Source organism: Salvelinus namaycush, chromosome 27, assembly GCF_016432855.1.
Source record: "Salvelinus namaycush isolate Seneca chromosome 27, SaNama_1.0, whole genome shotgun sequence".
Taxonomy (NCBI): Eukaryota; Metazoa; Chordata; class Actinopteri; order Salmoniformes; family Salmonidae; genus Salvelinus; species Salvelinus namaycush.
The window spans coordinates 6,521,814-6,546,813 of NC_052333.1; the positions used below are offsets into that span (position 1 = coordinate 6,521,814).

The following is a 25,000-nucleotide window of genomic DNA, read 5'->3' on the forward strand; positions in this document are numbered from 1 at the left end:
ACCAGACCTGACCAGACCAGACCAGACTAGACTAGATCAGACCAGACCAGACTAGACTAGATCAGACTAGATCAGACCAGACCAGACCTGACCTGACCAGACCAGACTAGACTAGAGGAGACCTGACCAGACCTGACCAGACCAGACTAGACTAGATCAGACCAGAGCAGACTAGACTAGATCAGACTAGACTAAAGGAGACCTGACCAGACCAGACCAGACTAGACTAGATCAGACCAGACCAGACCAGACCAGACCAGACTAGACTAGACTAGACTAGATCAGACTAGACTAGAGGAGACCTGACCAGACCAGACCAGACTGGACTAGATCAGACTAGACTAGAGGAGACCTGACCAGACCAGACTAGACTAGATCAGACTAGACTAGAGGAGACCAGACCAGACTAGACTAGATCAGACTAGACTATAGGAGACCTGACCAGACCAGACCAGACCAGACTAGACTAGATCAGACTAGACTAGAGGAGACCTGACCTGACCTGACCAGACCAGACCAGACTAGACCAGACTAGAGCAGACTTGTTTGCCAACATGATGCACAATTTGTTCCGTTCTCCACCACTGATCTCCATATGTAGCAGACAGTCAATGTGGGGCTGTGACAGTGTTTGTGTGTATGTTTGTGTGCGATGTGTGTGTGTACATTTGTGCGTGTTTCACACATTGATTAAAATGATAGTAGTCACATCATAAATATGAAAAGATTGTCACAGCCATATAATTATTTTTCTATTCTGGCCGGTTGCAGGTCTGTTGATTCACCACATTAAGCTGTTTTACTAGGTTGTGTAACTGACTGGGTAATCTTGAGCACACTTCAACAGCCCCCTCTCCTCTTCTCTCTTCTCTCCTGACCATGCTGTGTGTATTAGCAGCAACTCTCATGTACGCGGCAGGTGACCTGCACTGCCCTCCGTGCTTTAGGCTATCTTTTTGCTTTGTGACAGAAGCCATTGGCTATGTAGGAGAGGTAGAGGAGGTGATGTAGAGGAGGAGGTGATGTAGAAGAGGAGGAGAGGTAGAGGAGGAGAGTTAGAGGAGGAGAGGTAGAGGAGGAGAGGTAGAGGAGGTGAGGTAGAGGAGCTGAGGTAGAGGAGCTGAGGTAGAGGAGGAGAAGTAGAGGAGGAGAGGTAGAGCAGGTGAGGTAGAGGAGGAGAGGTAGAGCAGGTGAGGTAGAGCAGGTGAGGTAGAGGAGGAGAGGTAGAGGAGGAGAAGTAGAGGAGGAGAAGTAGAGGAGGAGAAGTAGAGGAGGAGAGGTAGAGCAGGTGAGGTAGAGGAGGAGAGGTAGAGCAGGTGAGGTAGAGGAGGAGAAGTAGAGGAGGAGAAGTAGAGGAGGAGAGGTAGAGCAGGTGAGGTAGAGGAGGAGAGGTAGAGCAGGTGAGGTAGAGGAGGAGAAGTAGAGGAGGAGAGGTAGAGGAGGAGAGGTAGAGCAGGTGAGGTAGAGGAGGAGAAGTAGAGGAGGAGAAGTAGAGGAGGAGGAGAGGTAGAGGAGGAGAAGTAGAGGAGGAGAAGTAGAGGAGGAGAGGTAGAGGAGGAGAGGTAGAGGAGGAGAGGTAGAGGAGGAGAAGTAGAGGATGAGAAGTAGAGGAGGAGAGGTAGAGGAGGTGAGGTAGAGGAGGAGAAGTAGAGGAGGATAGGTAGAGGAGGAGAAGTAGAGGAGGAGGAGAGGTAGAGGAGGAGAAGTAGAGGAGGAGAAGTAGAGGAGGAGAAGTAGAGGATGAGAAGTAGAGGAGGAGAGGTAGAGCAGGTGAGGTAGAGGAGGAGAAGTAGAGGAGGAGAAGTAGAGGATGAGAAGTAGAGGAGGAGAGGTAGAGGAGGTGAGGTAGAGGAGGAGAAGTAGAGGAGGATAGGTAGAGGAGGAGAAGTAGAGGAGGAGGAGAGGTAGAGGAGGAGAAGTAGAGGAGGAGAAGTAGAGGAGGAGAGGTAGAGGAGGAGGAGAGGTAGAGGAGGAGAAGTAGAGGAGGAGAAGTAGAGGAGGAGAAGTAGAGGAGGAGAAGTAGAGGAGGTGAGGTAGAGGAGGAGAGGTAGAGGAGGAGAGGTAGAGGAGGTGAGGTAGAGGAGGAGAAGTAGCGGAGAAGTAGAGGAGAGGTAGAGGAGGAGAGGTAGAGGAGGAGAAGTAGAGGAGGGGAAGAGGTAGAGGAGGAGAGGTAGAGGAGGAGAGGTAGAGGAGGAGAGGTAGAGGAGGAGAGGTAGAGGAGGAGAGGTAGAGGAGGAGAGGTAGAGGAGGAGAAGTAGAGGAGGAGAAGTAGAGGAGGAGAGGTAGAGGAGGAGAAGTAGAGGATGTGAGGTAGAGGAGAAGTAGAGGAGGAGAAGTAGAGGAGGTGAGGTGGAGAGGTAGAGGAGGAGAAGTAGAGGGGGTGAGGTAGAGGAGGAGAGGTACAGGAGGAGAGGTAGATGAGGAGAAGTAGAGGAGGAGAAGTAGAGGAGGAGAGGTAGAGGAGGAGAAGTAGAGGAGAAGAGGTAGAGGAGGAGAAGTAGAGGAGGAGAAGTAGAGGAGAAGAGGTAGAGGAGGTGAGGTAGAGGAGGTGAGGTATAGGAGGTGAGGTAGAGGAGGAGAGGTAGAGGAGGAGAGGTAGAGGAGGAGAAGTAGAGGAGGAGAAGTAGAGGAGGAGAAGTAGAGGAGGAGAGGTAGAGGAGGAGAAGTAGAGGAGAAGAGGTAGATGAGGAGAAGTAGAGGAGGAGAGGTAGAGGAGGAGAAGTAGAGGAGAAGAGGTAGAGGAGGAGAAGTAGAGGAGGAGAAGTAGAGGAGGATAGGTAGAGGAGGAGAAGTAGAGGAGGAGAAGTAGAGGAGAAGAGGTAGAGGAGGTGAGGTAGAGGAGGAGAAGTAGAGGAGGAGAGGTAGAGGAGGAGAAATAGATGAGGAGAAGTAGAGGAGGAGAGGTAGAGGAGGAGAAGTAGAGGATGTGAGGTAGAGGAGAAGTAGAGGAGGAGAGGTAGAGGAGGAGAAGTAGAGGAGGTGAGGTGGAGAGGTAGAGGAGGAGAAGTAGAGGGGGTGAGGTAGAGGAGGAGAGGTACAGGAGGAGAGGTAGAGGAGGTGAGGTATAGGAGGTGAGGTAGAGGAGGAGAGGTAGAGGAGGAGAGGTAGAGGAGGAGAAGTAGAGGAGGAGAAGTAGAGGAGGAGAAGTAGAGGAGGAGAGGTAGAGGAGGAGAAGTAGAGGAGAAGAGGTAGATGAGGAGAAGTAGAGGAGGAGAGGTAGAGGAGGAGAAGTAGAGGAGGAGAGGTAGAGGAGGAGAAGTAGAGGAGGAGAAGTAGAGGAGAAGAGGTAGAGGAGGAGAAGTAGAGGAGGAGAAGTAGAGGAGGAGAAGTAGAGGAGAAGAGGTAGAGGAGGAGAAGTAGAGGAGGAGAAGTAGAGGAGAAGAGGTAGAGGAGGTGAGGTAGAGGAGGTGAGGTAGAGGAGGTGAGGTAGAGGAGGAGAAGTAGAGGAGGAGAGGTAGAGGAGGAGAAGTAGAGGAGAAGAGGTAGAGGAGGAGAAATAGATGAGGAGAGGTGGAGGAGGAGGTTAGTCATGCTTTTGAGGTTTATTGCGGGTCTCACCGGGTGTTTGGTGCTGTGAATGCAGTGAGATGGCTCTGTGTATAATAACTTCTCCCTAAGATAACAGTAAAAAAATACAGTACCAGTCAACGTTTGGACACACCTATTCATTCCAGAGTTTTTCTTTATTTTACCATTTTCTACATTGTATAATAATAGTGAAGACATCAAAACTATGAAATAACACATATGGAATGCAAACAAGGCAATCATAACACAAGACAATGTCTCCTAGAAAGTATGTGTGTGTGTGTGAGAGAGAGAAAGATAAGAGAAGAGAGAGCGAGAGAGAGAGAGAAAAAAGAGAGCGAGAGAGATAAGAGGAGAGCGGGAGAGAGAGAAGAGAGAAGGGAGAGAGAGAGAGAGAGAGAGAGAAGGGAAGAGAAGAGAAGAGGAGAAGAGAGAGATAGAGAGGGAACTGATTAAGCCTCATTCAGTGTCACCAATGACCCCTGTTAGATGTCAAAGCTCCCTCTTCCCACCCTCTCTGCTCTCTAGTTGAACTGAGACGTCAGATGACAGATGACCTAAATAAAGTAAAGAGACGTTGGCTACTCTATTGAAACAAATGTGCTATTTATAATGTTTGCTCTGTATTGATCTGCAATGTGAGCCATAATATTATGATAAATCTAAGTCCCTGAGGCCTGGAAGGTCTTGATTGTTGCGTATCTCAGCAGATCTCCGGCTTTACTGGCTCTGCTGCATCCCAAATGGCACCCTATTCCCTACATAGTGCATTCTCTTTGGGCCCTGGTAAAAAGTAGTGCACTGCATAGGGAATAGCCATTTACTAACAGTAGCTGTCACCACAACAGCTGTTTTCTCTGGGCCTAGTTAATCATACCCTTGGTTCTTCTCATTCCATCACCAGAACAGCTGTTTTCTCTGGGCCTAGTTAACAATACCCTTGGTTCTTCTCATTCCATCACCACAACAGCTGTTTTCTCTGGGCCTAGTTAACAATACCCTTGGTTCTTCTCATTCCATCACCACAACAGCTGTTTTCTCTGGGCCTAGTTAACAATACCCTTGGTTCTTCTCATTCCATCACCACAACAGCTGTTTTCTCTGGGCCTAGTTAACAATACCCTTGGTTCTTCTCATTCCATCACCACAACAGCTGTTTTCTCTGGGCCTAGTTAACAATACCCTTGGTTCTTCTCATTCCATCACCACAACAGCTGTTTTCTCTGGGCCTAGTTAACAATACCCTTGGTTCTTCTCATTCCATCACCACAACAGCTGTTTTCTCTGGGCCTAGTTAACAATACCCTCGGTTCTTCTCGTTCCATCACCACAACAGCTGTTTTCTCTGGGCCTAGTTAATCATACCCTCGGTTCTTCTCGTTCCATCACCACAACAGCTGTTTTCTCTGGGCCTAGTTAACAATACCCTCGGGTCTTCTCGTTCCATCACCACAACAGCTGTTTTCTCTGGGCCTAGTTAACAATACCCTCGGTTCTTCTCGTTCCATCACCACAACAGCTGTTTTCTCTGGGCCTAGTTAACCATACCCTCAGTTTCGCTCTTTCCATTTGAACCAATGGGAGATTTCCAATTGATTAACTACATTCACATCCTAACTGATTTGACCCCGAACCATGCCTTCACCACATGCTCTCATGTCTTTTAGCTGACATCACTGCTACTGTAGGTGGGGTCAACTCCCAGTGAGACTCAGTTTTTGAGTTTAGTATTTAGTATTTTATTAGGATTCCCAATTAGCTGTTGCCAAGGCAGTGGCTACTCTTCCTGGGTTCCAAACAGGAAACAAAACACAACAAATAAAATACATCAAATATATAATATACATAACACTATGTAATACAATACATAATATTTAAAAAACATTTTTTTAACTAGGCAAGTCAGTTAAGAACAAATTCGTATAAACAATGACGGCCTATGATACACTACATACTACAATACATAATATATACAAATGTGTGTCCCCGTCGTGTCGTAAAGGTTCTTTTATCTGCTTTTTGAATCTGGTTTTATTACTAACTTGAGTTACCTGGGGTGGCTGAGAGTTCCATGTAGTCATGGATCTGGTTTTATTGCTAGCTTGAGTTACATGGGGCGGCTGAGTGTTCCATGTAGTCATGGATCTGGTTTTATTACTAGCTTGAGTTACATGGGGTGGCTGAGTGTTCCATGTAGTCATGGATCTGGTTTTATTACTAGCTTGAGTTACATGGGGCGGCTGAGAGTTCCATGTAGTCATGGATCTGGTTTTATTGCTAGCTTGAGTTACATGGGGCGGCTGAGAGTTCCATGTAGTCATGGATCTGGTTTTATTGCTAGCTTGAGTTACATGGGGTGGCTGAGAGTTCCATGTAGTTATGGTTTTTTGATTTTAGATTTTTATTAATTAGGATCCCCATTAGCCGACGCCAATGGCGACAGCTAGTTTTACTGAGGTTCGACACATATTGAAAAATACAAAATACTTTACAGTTTACATACACTTAAAAACATGAACATGTAGTGTGTGTGTGTGTGTGTGTGCATTGATCAGTTATGGCTCTATTTAATACTGTGAGTTTCCCAGTCTCTGTTCTGGACCTGGGGACTGTGAAGAGACCTCTGGTTGAATGTCTTATGTGATACCGATGGGTGTTCAAACTGTGTGCCAACTGCTTGAACAGACAGTTTGTAACCTTCAACACATCGACACCTCGCACACAGACCAATAGTGATGCATTCAATCTCTCCTCAACTCTGAGCCAGGAGAGACTGACATGCCTGTCATTGAGCCAGGAGAGACTGACATGCATGTCATTGAGCCAGGAGAGACTGACATGCATGTCATTGAGCCAGGAGAGACTGACATGCATGTCATTGAGCCAAGAGAGACTGACATGCATGTCATTGAGCCAGGAGAGACTGACATGCATGTCATTGAGCCAGGAGAGACTGACATGCATGTCATTGAGCCAGGAGAGACTGACATGCATGTCATTGAGCCAGGAGAGACTGACATGCATGTCATTGAGCCAGGAGAGACTGACATGCATGTCATTGAGCCAGGAGAGACTGACATGCATGTCATTGAGCCAGGAGAGACTGACATGCATGTCATTGAGCCAGGAGAGACTGACATGCATGTCATTGAGCCAGGAGAGACTGACATGCATGTCATTGAGCCAGGAGAGACTGACATGCATGTCATTGAGCCAGGAGAGACTGACATGCATGTCATTGAAATTCGCCCTCCGTGTACATCTAAGTTTAAAACGTGCTGCTCCGTTCTGGACCAACTGTCCTTCTTTGCGCACATGACTTCACAACTGGGCAGTAGTCCAGTTGTGACAAATCTAGAGCCTGTAGGACCTGCCTGGTTGCAGAGCAATGCCTTATCATGGACAGATCTCTTCCCATTTTAGCAACCATTGAGTCTATATGTTTTGACCAATGACAGCTTGCTATCTAGGGTCAAAAGTTCTCCACTATAGAGGGAATAAGGTGCCCTTTCGGACGCAGTCGCTGTCATTCAGAGTTCCTTTGGTCCTCCGTCAGATACTTGCTGGTCCCTGGCAGTGGTCTTTGACCTCCTACCGTCTCTCCTCCCTTTCCTTCCCTTTCATGGCTTCCCCAAAGGGAGAAAGCTCTTCAGTGGATCTGTGGAGACATGCTGGATTGGCTGAAGCTCTGTCTGATAAATTGTGAGGAGAAGTCATGGGCATATTTCCCCATGTTTCATCATGCAACACCCAGAGTTAATATAATGATATTTGCCATTTAGCAGAATATTTTATAAACAGAGACTTACTGTACAGCGAGGTCATACCCTGGAGTTGTTGGCACAACGCTCTTACCAAATGAGCTGTCCAGGACCAGGCCTAGTTAGTAAACCTCCTCTCTTTATGGGTTAACATGGCAGCGGTGACGGTTAATCCACTTGTGCTCCCATTAAGATTCAGGAAAAAAATGTTGACTCCATTAATTCTGCTAGCTAACCACACTGCTAACGCTAATGCCTAAAGCTAACCTTAACCACACTGCTAACCCCAAAGCTAACCTTTACCACACTGCTAACCCTAAAGCTAACCTTTACCACACTGCTAACCCTAAAGCTAACCTTAACCACACTGCAAACCCTAAAGCTAACCTTAGCCACACTGCTAACCCTAAAGCTAACCTTAACCACACTGTTAACCCTAAAGCTAACCTTAACCACACTGCTAACCCTAAAGCTAACCTTAACCACACTGCCAACCATCAAGCTAACCTTAAATTAAGACCAAAAACAAAGAAACAAAGAAAATCATATTCAATAACAATATAGCGAATGTTTACTTTGCAGCTGGCCTATCTAAGGGAAAGGGATAGATAAATAAGATACCTAGTCAGTTGCACAACTGGATGCATTGAACCGAAATGTGTCTTCCACATTTAAACCCTCAATCGCTTAGTTCTGCTTCCAGGACAAGACTCATGACAATAAATGTCAACTTGCGCATATTTCAAGTGTAGGAGACGCTTAGGCCTTGAGACACTGACAGAAAAATACACATTGTTGTATCGTATTGTTCCCATGATTTGTATTGTACTTGTTGAATAAAAGGGGAAGGTTTCAAATTCGTACATTATCCCCAGTATGGTGTCCTCTAGCCTTCACAGGAAGTTTACATTTCTGTAAAACCTTAGGTACTGTACATAATTGTGCCATAACTAAAGCTACAAATATATATGATAACGTTAGAGTTTCCGAGAGCGACGACACTATAGATTTATAGCATGTAAACACAATCTCGCTTTATGAAATGATGTATTTTTCCATTTTGGCCCCGGCCAGGCGGCAGCTTGCAGATGACATAGGGGAGCTCTCCGCCGCTCCCACCTAGGATCTGATAGCATGTTCATGTCACAAATTGATAAATCTCCAAAGAGTGGACCCAATGGGCAAAAACGGGTTAAATCAACATTGTTTCCATGTAACTTCAACCCAAAAATGTATGTGATGACGGGGAATCAACTGATTGGATTTGCTAAAAATTATAAACTTCATGGAATTTTGTCATTTTTTCGCCCAACTTTAAACCTAAATCTAATAACATGGTGAAATGTTTTGTTGATTTCACATTGAATTCGCCTTAGTTGACAACTCAACCAAATGTAAATCAAAACTAGACGTTGAACTGTGCCCAGTGGGCAGCTTGGCTCTTTATGGCTTCTCACAAGGATCAGTGGCTGTTATATCACTTTTAGAGACTTAAGCTCCCGATGCCTGACTAAAGCTACGGGACAGACCATGATTATTCATGAAGGACTTGGAAGCGAGCCGGGCAAGATATGGAGAACCTTTTCCCTAAACACTCTGAGAATGATTTCCCTCCTGTCCACAGGGCTTGGGAAAGTAAACTGAAGTAAGGTAAAGTGGTACCTCTGGTGTGGGAGAGTTTTGCTAGAGGGACGTTTGGGAGCTTGGAAGCAGGACAGAGGCTGGATAATGCTGATGAGGGAATTCTTAGTGGATGTCAGTAATAAATGGAACATTGCCGCTGGATCCACCCCATCTATCAGTGTCTCTCTATGTCTCTCTTCAGCTAAAAGGATATTTAGTGTCTCTCCATGTCTCTCTTCAGCTAAAGGGATAGTTAGTGTCCCACAGAAGTCTCATAATTATGGTAGGGGAACATAGGGTAGTGGAACATAATTATGGTAGGGGAACATATTTCAAGTCTTTGATGCGTTTCAGATCGGCACTGTGATTTCTTGAACAACGAGGTATCAGTTCGTTTAACTTCCAAAAAACCTTGAAGCTTTGATCGCTGGAGGCATATTTAAGAGACGGAGCTACAGTGTATAGGAATTAGAGGTCGACCGATTAATCGGAATGGCCGATTAATTAGGACCGATTTCAAGTTTTCATGACAATCGGTAATCGGCATTTTTGGACACCGATCATGGGAGTGCAGCAAGGAGCCAAGGTAAGGTGCTAGCTAGCATTAAATGTATCTTATAAAAAACAATCAATCTTAACATAATCACTAGTTAACTACACATGGTTGATGATATTACTAGTTTATCTAGCTTGTCCTGCGTTGCATATAATCGATGCGGTGCCTGTTAATTTATCATTGAATCACAGCCTACCTCGACAAACGGGTGATTTAACAAGCGCATTTGTGAAAAAAGCACTGTCGTTGCACCAATGTGTACCTGACCATAAACATCAACGCCTTTCTTAAAATCAATACACAAGTATATATTTTTAAACCTGCATATTTAGTTAATATTGCCTGCTAACATGAATTTATTTTAACTAGGGAAATTGTGTCACTTCTCTTGCGTTCTGTGCAACAGAGTCAGGGTATATGCAGAAGTTTGGGCCGCCTGGCTCGTTGCAAACTGTGAAGACGAATTGTTCCTAACAAAGACAGCCAACTTCGCCAAACGGGGGATAATTTAACAAAAGCGCATTTGCGAAAAAAGCACAATCGTTGCACGAATGTACCTAACCATAAACATCAACGCCTTTCTTAAAATCAATACACAGAAGTATATATTTTTAAACCTGCATATTTAGTTAAAAGAAATCCAGGTTAGCAGGCAATATTAAACTAGGGAAATTGTCACTTCTCTTGCGTTCATTGCACGCAGAGTCAGGGTATATGCAACAGTTTGGGCCGCCTGGCTCGTTGCGAACTAATTTGCCAGAATTTTACGTAATTATGACATAACATTGAAGGTTGTGCAATATAACAGGAATATTTAGACTTATGGATGCTACCCGTTAGATAAAATACGGAATGGTTCTGTATTTCACTGAAAGAATAAATGTTTTGTTTTCGAAATGATAGTTTCCAGATTTGACCATATTAATGACCTAAGGCTCGTATTTCTTTGTGTTATTATGTTATAATTAAGTATATGATTTGATTTTTGATAGAGCAGTCTGACTGAGCGGTGGTAGGCAGCAGCAGGCTCGTAAGCATTCATTCAAGCAGCACTTTCATGCGTTTGCCAGCAGCTCTTCGCTGTGCTTCAAGCATTGAGCTGTTTATGAATTCAAGCCTATCAACTCCCGAGATTAGGCTGGTGTAACCGATGCGAAATGGCTAGCTAGCTAGCGGGGTGCGCGGTAATAGCGCTTCAATCGGTGACGTCACTTGCTCTGAGACCTTGAAGTAGTTGTTCCCCTTGCTCTGCAAGAGCCACGGCTTTTGTGGAGCCATGAGTAACGATGCTTCGAGGTTGGCTGTTTCGATGTGTTCTTGGTTCGAGCACAGGTAGGAGCGAGGAGACTGTTACACTGGCAATACTAAAGTGCCTATTAGAACATCCAATAGCCAAAGGTATATGAAATACAAATGGTATAGAGGTATATATTCCCAGGTAAGGGAATATTGAAGACTCATGTTAAAAGGAACCACCAGCTTTCATATGTTCTCATGTTCTGAGCAAGGAACTTAAACATTAGCTTTTTTACATGGCACATATTGCACTTTTACTTTCTTCTCCAACACTTTGTTTTTACATTATTTAAACCAAATTGAACATATTTCATTATTTACTTGAGGCTAAAATGATTTTATTGATGTATTATATTAAGTTAAAATAAAAGTGTTAATTCAGTATTGTTGTAATTGTCATTATTATAAATAAATACAAATAAATAAAAAAAATCGGCCGATGAATTGGTATCGGCTTTTTTTGGTCCTCCAATAATCGGTATCGGTATCGGCGTCGAAAAATCCTAATCGGTCGACCTCTAATAGGTATAGGTACTCTCTGTCTCTTTCTCTCTGTCTCTTTCTCTCTGTCTCTTTCTCTCTCTGTCTCTTTCTCTCTGTCTCTTTCTCTCTGTCTCTTTCTCTCTGTCTCTTTCTCTCTGTCTCTTTCCTTCTCTGTCTCTTTCTCTCTGTCTCTTTCTCTCTGTCTCTTTCTCTCTGTCTCTTTCTCTCTGTCTCTTTCCTTCTCTGTCTTTTTCTCTCTGTCTCTTTCTCTCTGTCTCTTTCTCTCTGTCTCTTTCTCTCTCTGTCTCTTTCTCTCTGTCTCTTTCCTTCTCTGTCTCTTTCTCTCTGTCTCTTTCTCTCTGTCTCTTTCCTTCTCTGTCTCTTTCTCTCTGTCTCTTTCTCTCTCTCTCTTTCTCTCTGTCTCTTTCTCTCTGTCTATTTCTCTCTCTCTCTGAGGGCTTCTGGAAAGGACAACATTGTGCTTTACTCCATGAGCACATCAAAGATTGGAGTGAGCGTATGTGTGTCTGTCTACGTACAGTTAATAGTAAGAGCAATTTTCCATTGAGCGGAGTAGAAGTTTTTAATGACATGAAAAGCATTTAGATAAATATTACATTATTTTTGCATTAAATGCTGTGTGATATGCTGTTTTGTAAATTTAGCTTTGAATGAATGCATTGGTTGTATTATTAAAAAGCATGCACAACCTCTAGAAAACTGTCGAGGGTAGCTGGCTACCTAAGGTTGTCATCCTCAGTCTAAAACTGTCTCACAGTGATAAACGTTCCAAGATATATGGGAGCTTTGTCTTCAGTATGACCCTTGACATTCCTCCACCTCAACATGACTAACTCTAAATAGGAGGGCAGGAGGGCAACAAGAGCCCTTTACGTCCCTGAGCACGATTTAACATTCAATCATTTATATTTTATCTCTCTATATATCTTTGGAGGATCTCTCTCTGTCTCCCTCTTTTTTTTCTGTGTCTCTGTGTGTCACTCTCTGCATCTCTATGTGTGTCTTTGTGTGTGTCTCTCTCTGTATCTCTCTGTGTGTTTGTGTGTCTCTATGTGTCTCTCTCTCTGCATCTCTCTGTGTGTCTGTGTGTCTCTCTCTGTGTGTCTGTGTGTCTCTGTGTCTGTGTGTCGCTGTGTGTCTCTCACTGCATCTATCTGTGTCTGTGTGTCTCTCTCTCTGTGTCTGTGTGCCTCTGTGTGTCGCTGTGTGTCTCTGTCTGCATCTATCTATGTGTCAGGGTGTCTCTCTCTGCATCTGTCTGTGTGTCTATATTTCTCAGTATTTCTCTCTCTCTATATATATATATATATATATATATATATATATCCCTCTTTATGTTACATACATATGGATAGGCATATGCTTCCATTCTGTTAAATGCAGATAAAACAAAATAAACATTTTTAAAAACTGATGGCAGAGGGAAAACATGGCTGGTATCTACATCTCCCCGCCCACTGATGACGTACATAACAAGTGCTCGGTGTGAAATTAGAGTTTCTCCATATCCGTGTAGCCACACACACACCTGGGTTTCTGTTAGCTGGTAATAGCTGGCTTTGGACCGATACAAAAAATTGAAAGGCTAATAAAAAAATTGACGGCGGTCAATTGTCCAAGAGAAGAAGAAACAATCCCAATGCTTTATAGCCTCTTCATTGGTGGAAATACCAGGTGAAGGAAATACATTTGACTGGTCATGCTTATAGGTACATTTGCATAATTTAATGGAATCAAATTGGCCCGTGTGTACAGTTAATTCGTTATTTATCACACGCACACATCATACAGATAAAGAGGCTTTGAGCTGGAAATCTGTCAGACACAGCATCTCAAACAGCAAACGCATAGACAACAGAAGACAGGCTTCAGTAGCGTATCACACAGCATAGACAACAGAAGACAGGCTTCATCAGCGTATCACACAGCATAGACAACAGAAGACAGGCTTCATCAGTGTATCACACAGCATAGACAACAGAAGACAGGCTTCATCAGCGTATCACACAGCGTAGACAACAGAAGGCAGGCTTCATCAGCGTATCACACAGCATAGACAACAGAAGACAGGCTTCATCAGCGTATCACACAGCATAGACAACAGAAGACAGGATTCATCAGCGTATCACACAGCATAGACAACAGAAGACAGGCTTCATCAGCGTATCACACAGCATAGACAACAGAAGACAGGCTTCATCAGCGTATCACACAGCATAGACAACAGAAGACAGGCTTCATCAGTGTATCACACAGCATAGACAACAGAAGACAGGCTTCATCAGCGTATCACACAGCATAGACAACAGAAGACAGGCTTCATCAGCGTATCACACAGCATAGACAACAGAAGACAGGCTTCATCAGTGTATCACACAGCATAGACAACAGAAGACAGGCTTCATCAGCGTATCACACAGCATAGACAACAGAAGACAGGCTTCATCAGCGTATCACACAGCATAGACAACAGAAGACAGGCTTCATCAGCGTATCACACAGCATAGACAACAGAAGACAGGCTTCATCAGCGTATCACACAGCATAGACAACAGAAGACAGGCTTCATCAGCGTATCACACAGCATAGACAACAGAAGACAGGCTTCCTCAGCGTATCACACAGCATAGACAACAGAAGACAGGCTTCATCAGCGTATCACACAGCATAGACAACAGAAGACAGGCTTCATCAGCGTATCACACAGCATAGACAACAGAAGGCAGGCTTCATCAGCGTATCACACAGCGTAGACAACAGAAGACAGGCTTCATCAGCGTATCACACAGCATAGACAACAGAAGACAGGCTTCATCAGCGTATCACACAGCGTAGACAACAGAAGACAGGCTTCATCAGCGTATCACACAGCATAGACAACAGAAGACAGGCTTCATCAGCGTATCACACAGCATAGACAACAGAAGACAGGCTTCATCAGCGTATCACACAGCGTAGACAACAGAAGACAGGCTTCATCAGCGTATCACACAGCATAGACAACAGAAGACAGGCTTCATCAGCGTATCACACAGCATAGACAACAGAAGACAGGCTTCATCAGCGTATCACACAGCATAGACAACAGAAGACAGGCTTCATCAGCGTATCACACAGCATAGACAACAGAAGACAGGCTTCATCAGCGTATCACACAGCATAGACAACAGAAGACAGGCTTCATCAGCGTATCACACAGCATAGACAACAGAAGACAGGCTTCATCAGCGTATCACACAGCATAGACAACAGAAGACAGGCTTCATCAGCGTATCACACAGCGTAGACAACAGAAGACAGGCTTCATCAGCGTATCACACAGCGTAGACAACAGAAGACAGGCTTCATCAGCGTATCACACAGCATAGACAACAGAAGACAGGCTTCATCAGCGTATCACACAGCATAGACAACAGAAGACAGGCTTCATCAGCGTATCACACAGCATAGACAACAGAAGACAGGCTTCATCAGCGTATCACACAGCGTAGACAACAGAAGACAGGCTTCATCAGCGTATCACACAGCATAGACAACAGAAGACAGGCTTCATCAGCGTATCACACAGCGTAGACAACAGAAGACAGGCTTCATCAGCGTATCACACAGCGTAGACAACAGAAGACAGGCTTCATCAGCGTATCACACAGCATAGACAACAGAAGACAGGCTTCATCAGCGTATCACACAGCGTAGACAACAGAAGACAGGCTTCATCAGCGTATCACACAGCATAGACAACAGAAGACAGGCTTCATCAGCGTATCACACAGCATAGACAACAGAAGACAGGCTTCATCAGCGTATCACACAGCATAGACAACAGAAGACAGGCTTCATCAGCGTATCACACAGCATAGACAACAGAAGACAGGCTTCATCAGCGTATCACACAGCATAGACAACAGAAGACAGGCTTCATCAGCGTATCACACAGCATAGACAACAGAAGACAGGCTTCATCAGCGTATCACACAGCATAGACAAAAGAAGACAGGCTTCATCAGCGTATCACACAGCATAGACAACAGAAGACAGGCTTCATCAGCGTATCACACAGCATAGACAACAGAAGACAGGCTTCATCAGCGTATCACACAGCATAGACAACAGAAGACAGGCTTCATCAGCGTATCACACAGCGTAGACAACAGAAGACAGGCTTCATCAGCGTATCACACAGCGTAGACAACAGAAGACAGGCTTCATCAGCGTATCACACAGCGTAGACAACAGAAGACAGGCTTCATCAGCGTATCACACAGCGTAGACAACAGAAGACAGGCTTCATCAGCGTATCACACAGCATAGACAACAGAAGACAGGCTTCATCAGCGTATCACACAGCATAGACAACAGAAGACAGGCTTCATCAGCGTATCACACAGCGTAGACAACAGAAGACAGGCTTCATCAGCGTATCACACAGCGTAGACAACAGAAGACAGGCTTCATCAGCGTATCACACAGCGTAGACAACAGAAGACAGGCTTCATCAGCGTATCACACAGCATAGACAACAGAAGACAGGCTTCATCAGCGTATCACACAGCATAAACAACAGAAGACAGGCTTCATCAGCATATCACACAGCGTAGACAACAGAAGACAGGCTTCATCAGCGTATCACACAGCATAGACAACAGAAGACAGGCTTCATCAGCGTATCACACAGCATAGACAACAGAAGACAGGCTTCATCAGCGTATCACACAGCATAGACAACAGAAGACAGGCTTCATCAGCGTATCACACAGCATAGAGAACAGAAGACAGGCTTCATCAGCGTATCACACAGCATAGACAACAGAAGACAGGCTTCATCAGCGTATCACACAGCATAGACAACAGAAGACAGGCTTCATCAGCGTATCACACAGCGTAGACAACAGAAGACAGGCTTCATCAGCGTATCACACAGCATAGACAACAGAAGACAGGCTTCATCAGCGTATCACACAGCGTAGACAACAGAAGACAGGCTTCATCAGCGTATCACACAGCATAGACAACAGAAGACAGGCTTCCTCAGCGTATCACACAGCATAGACAACAGAAGACAGGCTTCATCAGCGTATCACACAGCATAGACAACAGAAGACAGGCTTCATCAGCGTATCACACAGCATAGACAACAGAAGACAGGCTTCATCAGCGTATCACACAGCGTAGACAACAGAAGACAGGCTTCATCAGCGTATCACACAGCATAGACAACAGAAGACAGGCTTCATCAGCGTATCACACAGCATAGACAACAGAAGACAGGCTTCATCAGCGTATCACACAGCATAGACAACAGAAGACAGGCTTCATCAGCGTATCACACAGCATAGACAACAGAAGACAGGCTTCATCAGCGTATCACACAGCATAGACAACAGAAGACAGGCTTCATCAGCGTATCACACAGCATAGACAACAGAAGACAGGCTTCATCAGCGTATCACACAGCATAGACAACAGAAGACAGGCTTCATCAGCGTATCACACAGCATAGACAACAGAAGACAGGCTTCATCAGCGTATCACACAGCGTAGACAACAGAAGACAGGCTTCATCAGCGTATCACACAGCATAGACAACAGAAGACAGGCTTCATCAGCGTATCACACAGCATAGACAACAGAAGACAGGCTTCATCAGCGTATCACACAGCGTAGACAACAGAAGACAGGCTTCATCAGCGTATCACACAGCATAGACAACAGAAGACAGGCTTCATCAGCGTATCACACAGCATAGACAACAGAAGACAGGCTTCATCAGCGTATCACACAGCATAGACAACAGAAGACAGGCTTCATCAGCGTATCACACAGCATAGACAACAGAAGACAGGCTTCATCAGTGTATCACACACCACTTTGCAATGAGCTGGAGGCAGTATGCATTTTAAGAACAGATACTTACCTTGCTTCAAAGTAGCCTAGCCAAAATCAGACCATATCAGTGGAGGCAATTATTTGATATCAACTTTCATGTATTGTCCAGTAGCTAAAGGAACAAGTGCAGTCATATTAACAACCCATGTAGTTGCTGCATATTAGTTCTCCCATCTTTCAATTTGTTTACGGAAATGTTCATCTCTGTCAGGTGAAACTGCTCACATGTGCTTTTGACAATGGTGTTTTCCCGCTAATTGCATTATGGGACGAACAATCCTGAGAAACCTACTACCTTGTGCACATTGCTGTGCTTATAAATTGAATAAATAATATTTTACCAACATTTTAAGCTAAATGTTCTGATCTATTCCATCAGACTTAACGTCCTGTTTCTTTCAGACTTTTTAATGTCCCAGAGTCTGTTTCTGTCAGACTTTTTAACGTCCCAGAGTCTGTTTCTGTCAGACTTTTTAATATCCCAAAGTCTGTTTCTGTCAGACTTTTTAACGTCCCAGAGTCTGTTTCTGTCAGACTTTTTAACGTCCCAAAGTATGTTTCTGTCAGACTTTTTAACGTCCCAGAGTATGTTTCTGTCAGACTTTTTAACTTCCCAAAGTCTGTTTCTGTCAGACTTTTTAACGTCCCAGAGTCTGTTTCTGTAAGACTTTTTAACTTCCCAAAGTCTGTTTCTGTCAGACTTTTTAACGTCCCAGAGTCTGTTTCTGTCAGACTTTTTAACGTCCCAGAGTCTGTTTCTGTCAGACTTTTTAACGTCCCAGAGTCTGTTTCTGTCAGACTTTTTAACGTCCCAGAGTCTGTTTCTGTCAGACTTTTTAACGTCCCAGAGTCTGTTTCTGTCAGACTTTTTAACGTCCCAGAGTCTGTTTCTGTCAGACTTTTTAACGTCCCAGAGTCTGTTTCTGTCAGACTTTTTAACGTCCCAGAGTCTGTTTCTGTCAGACTTTTTAACGTCCCAGAGTCTGTTTCTGTCAGACTTTTTAACGTCCCAGAGTATGTTTCTGTCAGACTTTTTAACGTCCCAGAGTCTGTTTCTGTCAGACTTTTTAACGTCCCAGAGTCTGTTTCTGTCAGACTTTTTAACGTCCCAGAGTCTGTTTCTGTCAGACTTTTTAACGTCCCAGAGTATGTTTCTGTCAGACTTTTTAACGTCCCAGAGTCTGTTTCTGTCAGACTTTTTAACGTCCCAGAGTCTGTTTCTGTCAGACTTTTTAACGTCCCAGAGTCTGTTTCTGTCAGACTTTTTAACGTCCCAGAGTCTGTTTCTGTCAGACTTTTTAACGTCCCAGAGTCTGTTTGGAAGAGTCTGTTTCTTTCTCGACAAGCTGACCAATAGAATAGGTACACTTTTATACTATGGGGATATTGAATTGTCATAGGCTAGTGATTTTTTTCCATTTGTTACTTGTCTTGTGGGCTGAGGAAAGGTAAATGTGGACAGTTATTCTAACGTCTTCAAAGTGCACATCAGAATTAGGTAAGAAGGACCGCAAATCGTTGCATCCTCAACTTACATGTTCTGTTCATATGAATTACTATATTCTGCATGTGATTTCTGTCACTCTGAGCACCTTGGGTGGACACCCTAATCATTTCATGATTAATCCCCAATAGGTTATTCACTGACCACTGGTCTCTATCTACTCAGAATCATCTCCTTCCCTTATGATTTTTTATTACACATATTCTAATGCAGACCGAGACACACAGTGACACACAGAGACACACAGACACAGAGAGAGAGACACACAGACACAGATAGATGCACCCAATGCATAGGGGTCCGGTACATTTCTCAGGTGTCCAGTAAATTAAAATGCTGCTTGTCAAATGTCCAGCGACACATTTTCCTTACGGAAAACACTGATCCAGGCAGGGCAGAACTGTGTGAATAAGAGAAAATAAAGAATCTGTCAATAATCTCTCTGCTCATCAGCTCAAAGACAATACAAAACAGATCAGCAACAGCATCTTCATGAGATCAAACAGTTGGTGGCTAATTACGGAACACGCTAAAGTGACTAACACAACACAGCTATGTCCTTCTCTCTCTCGCTCTCTCTCTCGCTCTCTCTCTCTCTCTCTCTCTCTCTCTCTGTCTGTCTACCTCTCCAAAAAACACCCAACACATAACAAACCCATTATAACCCAAACAACATGCATCAACTCTCTCTTTAAACGATGCCAGCGTCTCTCCTGACTCATACACATACATTCAGAGTACTCTCTCATCATTGGAGTAACACAGAAGGTCTTGTCCACTGTGGCCTCTTTTAGAAATATGGTACATTTTCAATTAAAACCAACCACTCTGAGCATCGGTCGTTAAAAGTGACATTGCCTCCATCTCCTTTAAACCTCTCCAGCGTTCAGACCAGGCCAAATACTCCACTCCACTTTTATATTTTAATAAACCTCTTGGGTGAACCTTCATTTTTTTTTCTCTTTTATTTTGCTGTATCACCTCAATATGTTAAGTTATAGATTAGTCTACGTCCCAAATGGCACCCTATTCCCTATATAGTGCACTACTTTAGACCAGAGCCCTATGGGCCCTTATCAAAAGTAGTGCACTATATAGGGAAAATACCATTTGGGCGCACATACATGATGTCCTGCCGGTAATAAAAACTCCCTCTGCTTAAGTTGTAGTGGTTACCGTGGCGTTAGCTCTTGATTGGTGCACTCTGGCGCATAATCAGGGGTTCGGTATTCAGTGGAACAAATGATTAATTATGCTCTTAAACCACTTCAGGATTGGATTTGGATTGGGGATGGAGACTAGGGTCAACGGGAGGACATGGAGCCGTTGATGAATCCCCAATAGGTTATTCACTGACCACTGGTCTCTATCTACTCAGAACCATCTCCTTTCCTTATGATTTTTTATTACACATATTCTAGTATAAACGATGTCCATTGCTGATGTGGTTATTGAAAAATCGGTTGGTAGTGGTTTTAATATTGTTAAACGTTAAGAGGCTATTCTTCTTATAGATATATCTTTTTGTGTGTTGCTTTTCATTAAAACATTCCGTGGTAGGGCGGCTACTGACCATGAACTCTTGTTTCCCAGAGGAAGCAAGCATCTGTCTTTCTCTGTCCGTTGCCCTTGCTGAAAACAACATGTGGACTGAATGCTATCAACATCAGTGGGACATAAAAACATAATGTCACACTAAGTCGCTATCTGGTCACGCTGATTTCCCTCAGGTGTCTTTTTAATGTAGACTGCTCTAGTACGGCATGAGCAGAACATGACCGATTCTCTGTCTATGTGGACGAGTGTTGTATTGCTGTACTAAAGTATGTCGTTCGTATGGGCTCGCTAGCTCGGTAGTGTCCTGTGCCAATATGAATGGCTGAACAGGACTTAACTGGGCATATACAGTACAGTATTCTACAGTGTGTGGGCGATGGGTTAGTGTATTGTGCTGACTGTTTTCCATGCCTTGAGGGTGGCTACAAGTAAACAGGAATCTACATCCAACTCTTTCAACCTTCCAGGATGTTAATCTGTTGGGCACCTCAGCTCCACATCTTGAAAGCTCATATTTATTTTTAAAAACACATTCAATGGGATTTTTCCATCTTACAAAAGGCATTACTTCCAGTACATTTAATGTAAATTGTCATGTTTAGACTAGACATTGCTGTGTTGAGGCTTTGGGCTATCTGATATTTCTGGAGAGATGGAGCTGTTACGCCCACTATTACAGGATGATCACTAAGTCTTTATTCACTTGAAAATGTGTTTTTTTTCTGCGTATTCTAACTCTCCCTGTGACACCCTGAGAGAGTGGGGTCACGACCAGGTCCTGCCATTATCAACTGTGATCCTGGAGCAATTTGGGTTAAGGCCATGCTCAACATGGCCTGGTCAACTTAGGGATTCAAACTAGCAACGTTTCTAATACTGGCCAAACGCTCTAACCGCTAGGCTACCTCTAACCGCTAGGCTACCTCTAACCGCTAGGCTACCTCTAACCGCTAGGCTACCTCTAACCGCTAGGCTACCTGCCACCCAACTAGGCTAACTCTCACCGCTAGGCTAACTCTCACCGCTAGGCTACCTGCCACCCCACTAGGCTACCTGCCACCCCACTAGGCTACCTCTAACCGCTAGGCTACCTCTAACCGCTAGGCTACCTCTAACCGCTAGGCTACCTCTAACCGCTAGGCTACCTCTAACCGTTAGGCTACCTGCCACCCCACTAGGTTACCTCTAACCGCTAGGCTACCTCTAGCCGCTAGGCTACCTCTAACCGCTAGGCTACCTGCCGCCCTCTAAACCATTGGATCATCTGCTAAAATACATGGGAAAAGTCCTTTAGCTTCCCCTTGTCCAGTACTGTAGCCATCTCCAGACAGCATAGAACTATAGCTTTTCTCCACAGAAGGTCCCAAACCGTAGATTCATTTAAGTTATAAGTACTTTGTTGGACTATCGTTTTACATCATTGAGATGCCTATGCAGTAATGAGGGTTCCTGAAGGGACATTGAGAAATAAATCCTCACCTCAAGAGTTGCTGTCATGACAAATGTTGTTGTTAATCCTCCCCACACACTGCTGTATCTGCAGCCCCAATTGGTACTCTGTTCCCTACATAGCACACTACTTTACACCAGAGCCATATGAGCCCTGATCAAAAGTAGTGTACTACATAGGGAATAGGGTGCCATTTAGGACGTAGTGTGTGTTCTGATCAAATCATTTATAAAATTGTGAGGGGGATTCACGTCAAAAGGTGGAGTACGGACGAAACACAGAAAGTGCTTACGTACAAAACTATATTGTGATTTATAACACAGGTGCACTGTGTTATAAATCACGCACATCCCACGGTTTCCCTTTATAAATCACAATCAACTCGAAATTTGGCGCACGTGAGCGAGCGTCTTGTCCCACCCTTTTAACGCCCATAGTTGCCTATAAATAGTCAGTGAAACGCCACTAATTAATATTCATCCATACTGACTGCATGAGGACAATGGCGGCAAATCCCAACAGAAAGGCGAACAAAAAAAGAAATTCACCCGGCGTGAAATGGAAGTTCTTGTAGTGGCGGTTGAAGCAAGAACAAATATATTGTTTGGTGGACACAGTGTGGGCATTACAAATGACAAAAAGGCGTTAGAGTGGGAGCATGTGGCGGACTCTATGAATGCTGCTGGCTCAGAAGGTCGGACCCTCTCAGAAATAAAAAATAAATGGTCCGACATAAAAGTGGAGGCCAAAAGGCGCACAGCCTTACACAGACAAAGTGTTTGTGCCACGGGCGGGGGAAAGGGGACACCGGAGCTCAAGCCCCTTGCCGGTATTATAGGGGAATCCCTCCTGAGTGGATTAGTGACGGAGGTGGAGGGGGACACGGACATGCAAGACGCACCGGATGATCCAGGTATGTAACTAGTATTCTCTCTTCTTGAAAAGAGTAAACCAAATGCATTGAAGTTGTGTTTAAACATTTATTTACACAAACAATTGTGACTTTTTTTTATTGTTAGTAGTCGCTGCGTGTTCCAGCGGGGTCGGTGGTGCTGAGCAGGAGCTGAGTGCGGTCCAGATGGTGTCTCCACTGCACCTCGTGTGTCACAACCCTCCAGCGGCCGTGTCCTCACAGATGCAGTTCTGCAAACGCAAAGAGACACCATCGACGCTATTAACAAGGTTGCCAAGGAGTTGAAGTGGGATAGGCACAGCTTGGTTTCTGCGGGTGCTTCTCTGTAAAGCTGGGCCCACTATACAGCACAGAGATCCAAGAGAACAGCTCTTGGTAATCAGAACCGGCTCATAAGCCACTTATTATCATTGGCCAGTAAATCTGGCTGGTCTCTGAAAATTCGATCTCTCCGAATTCTTCCATTCGCCAAATCTTCCAACAGTGCCAAAGCAGCCATAGTGCATCATTACGCATTGTAAATGCATGCCTTTTTATACCCACCCATTTGATTGTCAAAGCCACCCAGTTGCGTAACGCCTTCAGGTGTGGTAATTACCCTGATTCTGATTGTAACTGACAATGACAGGGCCATTATCACATTGACAGTTCTGCACAACGGACATGTGATAACAATATATGAAACTGTGCACTCGTATCTGCCCGACTGAGGCATCGAAAATGTCCTCAGTTTAAACATAATTTGTCCTACTGTTCACCTTATTATTTATAAGAATACATTTCATAATAATTACAGATCCATTTAAATATGATTCCTGATTAAACTGTATAACATATTTGAGGGGTTCTTTTGCAAAAACAGATATCTCCGTTTGTATTTATAATCCGAAATCATGTTTTTTGTGTTTTTTTTGTGTGCATTCCAGGGAACTCTTCATATATAATACGTGAGATGTAATATTTCAATTTATTTCACACAATGGTATTAATTTTCAAAGCTTTTCTCGAGTTTCATCCTTCTGCCGTTCTCATTTCTCCAGTTTGTGCGTACGTATGGGTCAAAGTGTCCGTGGAGGACCGCACATTCTCCCGTCAAGTTTTTTAAATAAAAATACATCTCAAAGTTTGCTTAAAGTGTCGTATGCCTTCTTTTGTGCCTACGAACGTTTATAAATGAGGCCCCCAGGTCTCCTGTTTATGGTTGTCAAAGGAGCTCTCCTCTGCTCCAGCTTTGATCATACACTGTCAGAGTTCATCCATCAGAGAACTAATTCTCAACATTTATTTTCCATCTTCTTCCCCCCCCTCACCAAGCTGAGTCTTTGTGCACCTGCATTAAACAGGCTACATATAAATGAGCTATTCCAGAGTTTCAGCCACCAGGGGAAGGTTAAATCTGATATTCAGTGACGGGCAACTAGCCAAACTAATTAGTTTACCATCCAGTGTGGCACACTGCCCAAACTACAAAATAAAAGCTTTCTCTGTGGCAAGGCATTGTAAATACCACCACTACAACTGATAGCAACAGTAATTATATTAGAGAAGAATTCATCCCTCAAACATATGCCATGTATTTCCGTAATAAATAAATACCCCCACAAAAGGTGTTTATAGATTAACAAAACCCAGAAGGTCTATAAGGCTGTAAACTGTCCTTTTGAAGACATTGGCCCTGGTGTGTCAGATGCCAAAGTCCTGGCTGAAGGTAATTTTTGCAGGAAATGATCTGCTAAGGATTTAACAGATGAGACAAAGAGAGCCCATGTTCGTGTGTATGTGGACTGTGGCTGCATCCCAAAGGGCACCCTATTCCCTATACATTGCACTACCTTTGACCAGGGCCTGTAGGGTAGTGCACTACAGATACGCCATCTTAATTTGACGCTGTTCTCGCAGCAGGAAAATAATCCTGCAGCAAGAGGAAATGTGAATTATTATGTGGATTATATTTAATGGAAATGTTGACACATTTTTTCATTAGGACAAATCAAGTCAGACGTTTTGAAGTGTAAATTCTAAACTTGAATACTGAATACAATTAGCATTTCCTGCTGTGCCGGAACGTTCTCTGTGACAACAGAGTGATCAAATTAAGATAGCAGATCTGTATATGGAGAATAGGGGTTGGGACATGGCTGTGCTCTCGTCAGCTGTGACTAGTGTATAGAGTCACAGTTTACAAAGATAGGAATCACAACATCAACCTCACTTACAGAAATGCTAATGAGAATGATGTTTCAACTCGTACACGTTGTTAATTCCATTATGCTACCGGCAACTATCTCCAGCAATGACCCATCAATAGCAACACTTTTTTGATGCACTGTATTTGAGCACCATCCGTATTGGTAGTAGATAGGTATCTGTATGCTCTATGCCCTCAGCATAGAGCATGTGTGTGCATGTCTGTCTGTGTGAG

At 44.0% G+C, this 25,000-nt stretch overlaps 1 protein-coding gene across 1 annotated transcript in view; it reads left to right on the plus strand.

Annotated features, from left to right (window-relative positions):
* LOC120022010 (CUB and sushi domain-containing protein 3-like) overlaps positions 1 to 25,000 on the plus strand; it is an 803,421-nt gene that overhangs the window by 50,083 nt on the left and 728,338 nt on the right. The gene's annotated exons all lie outside the window — the stretch shown is intronic.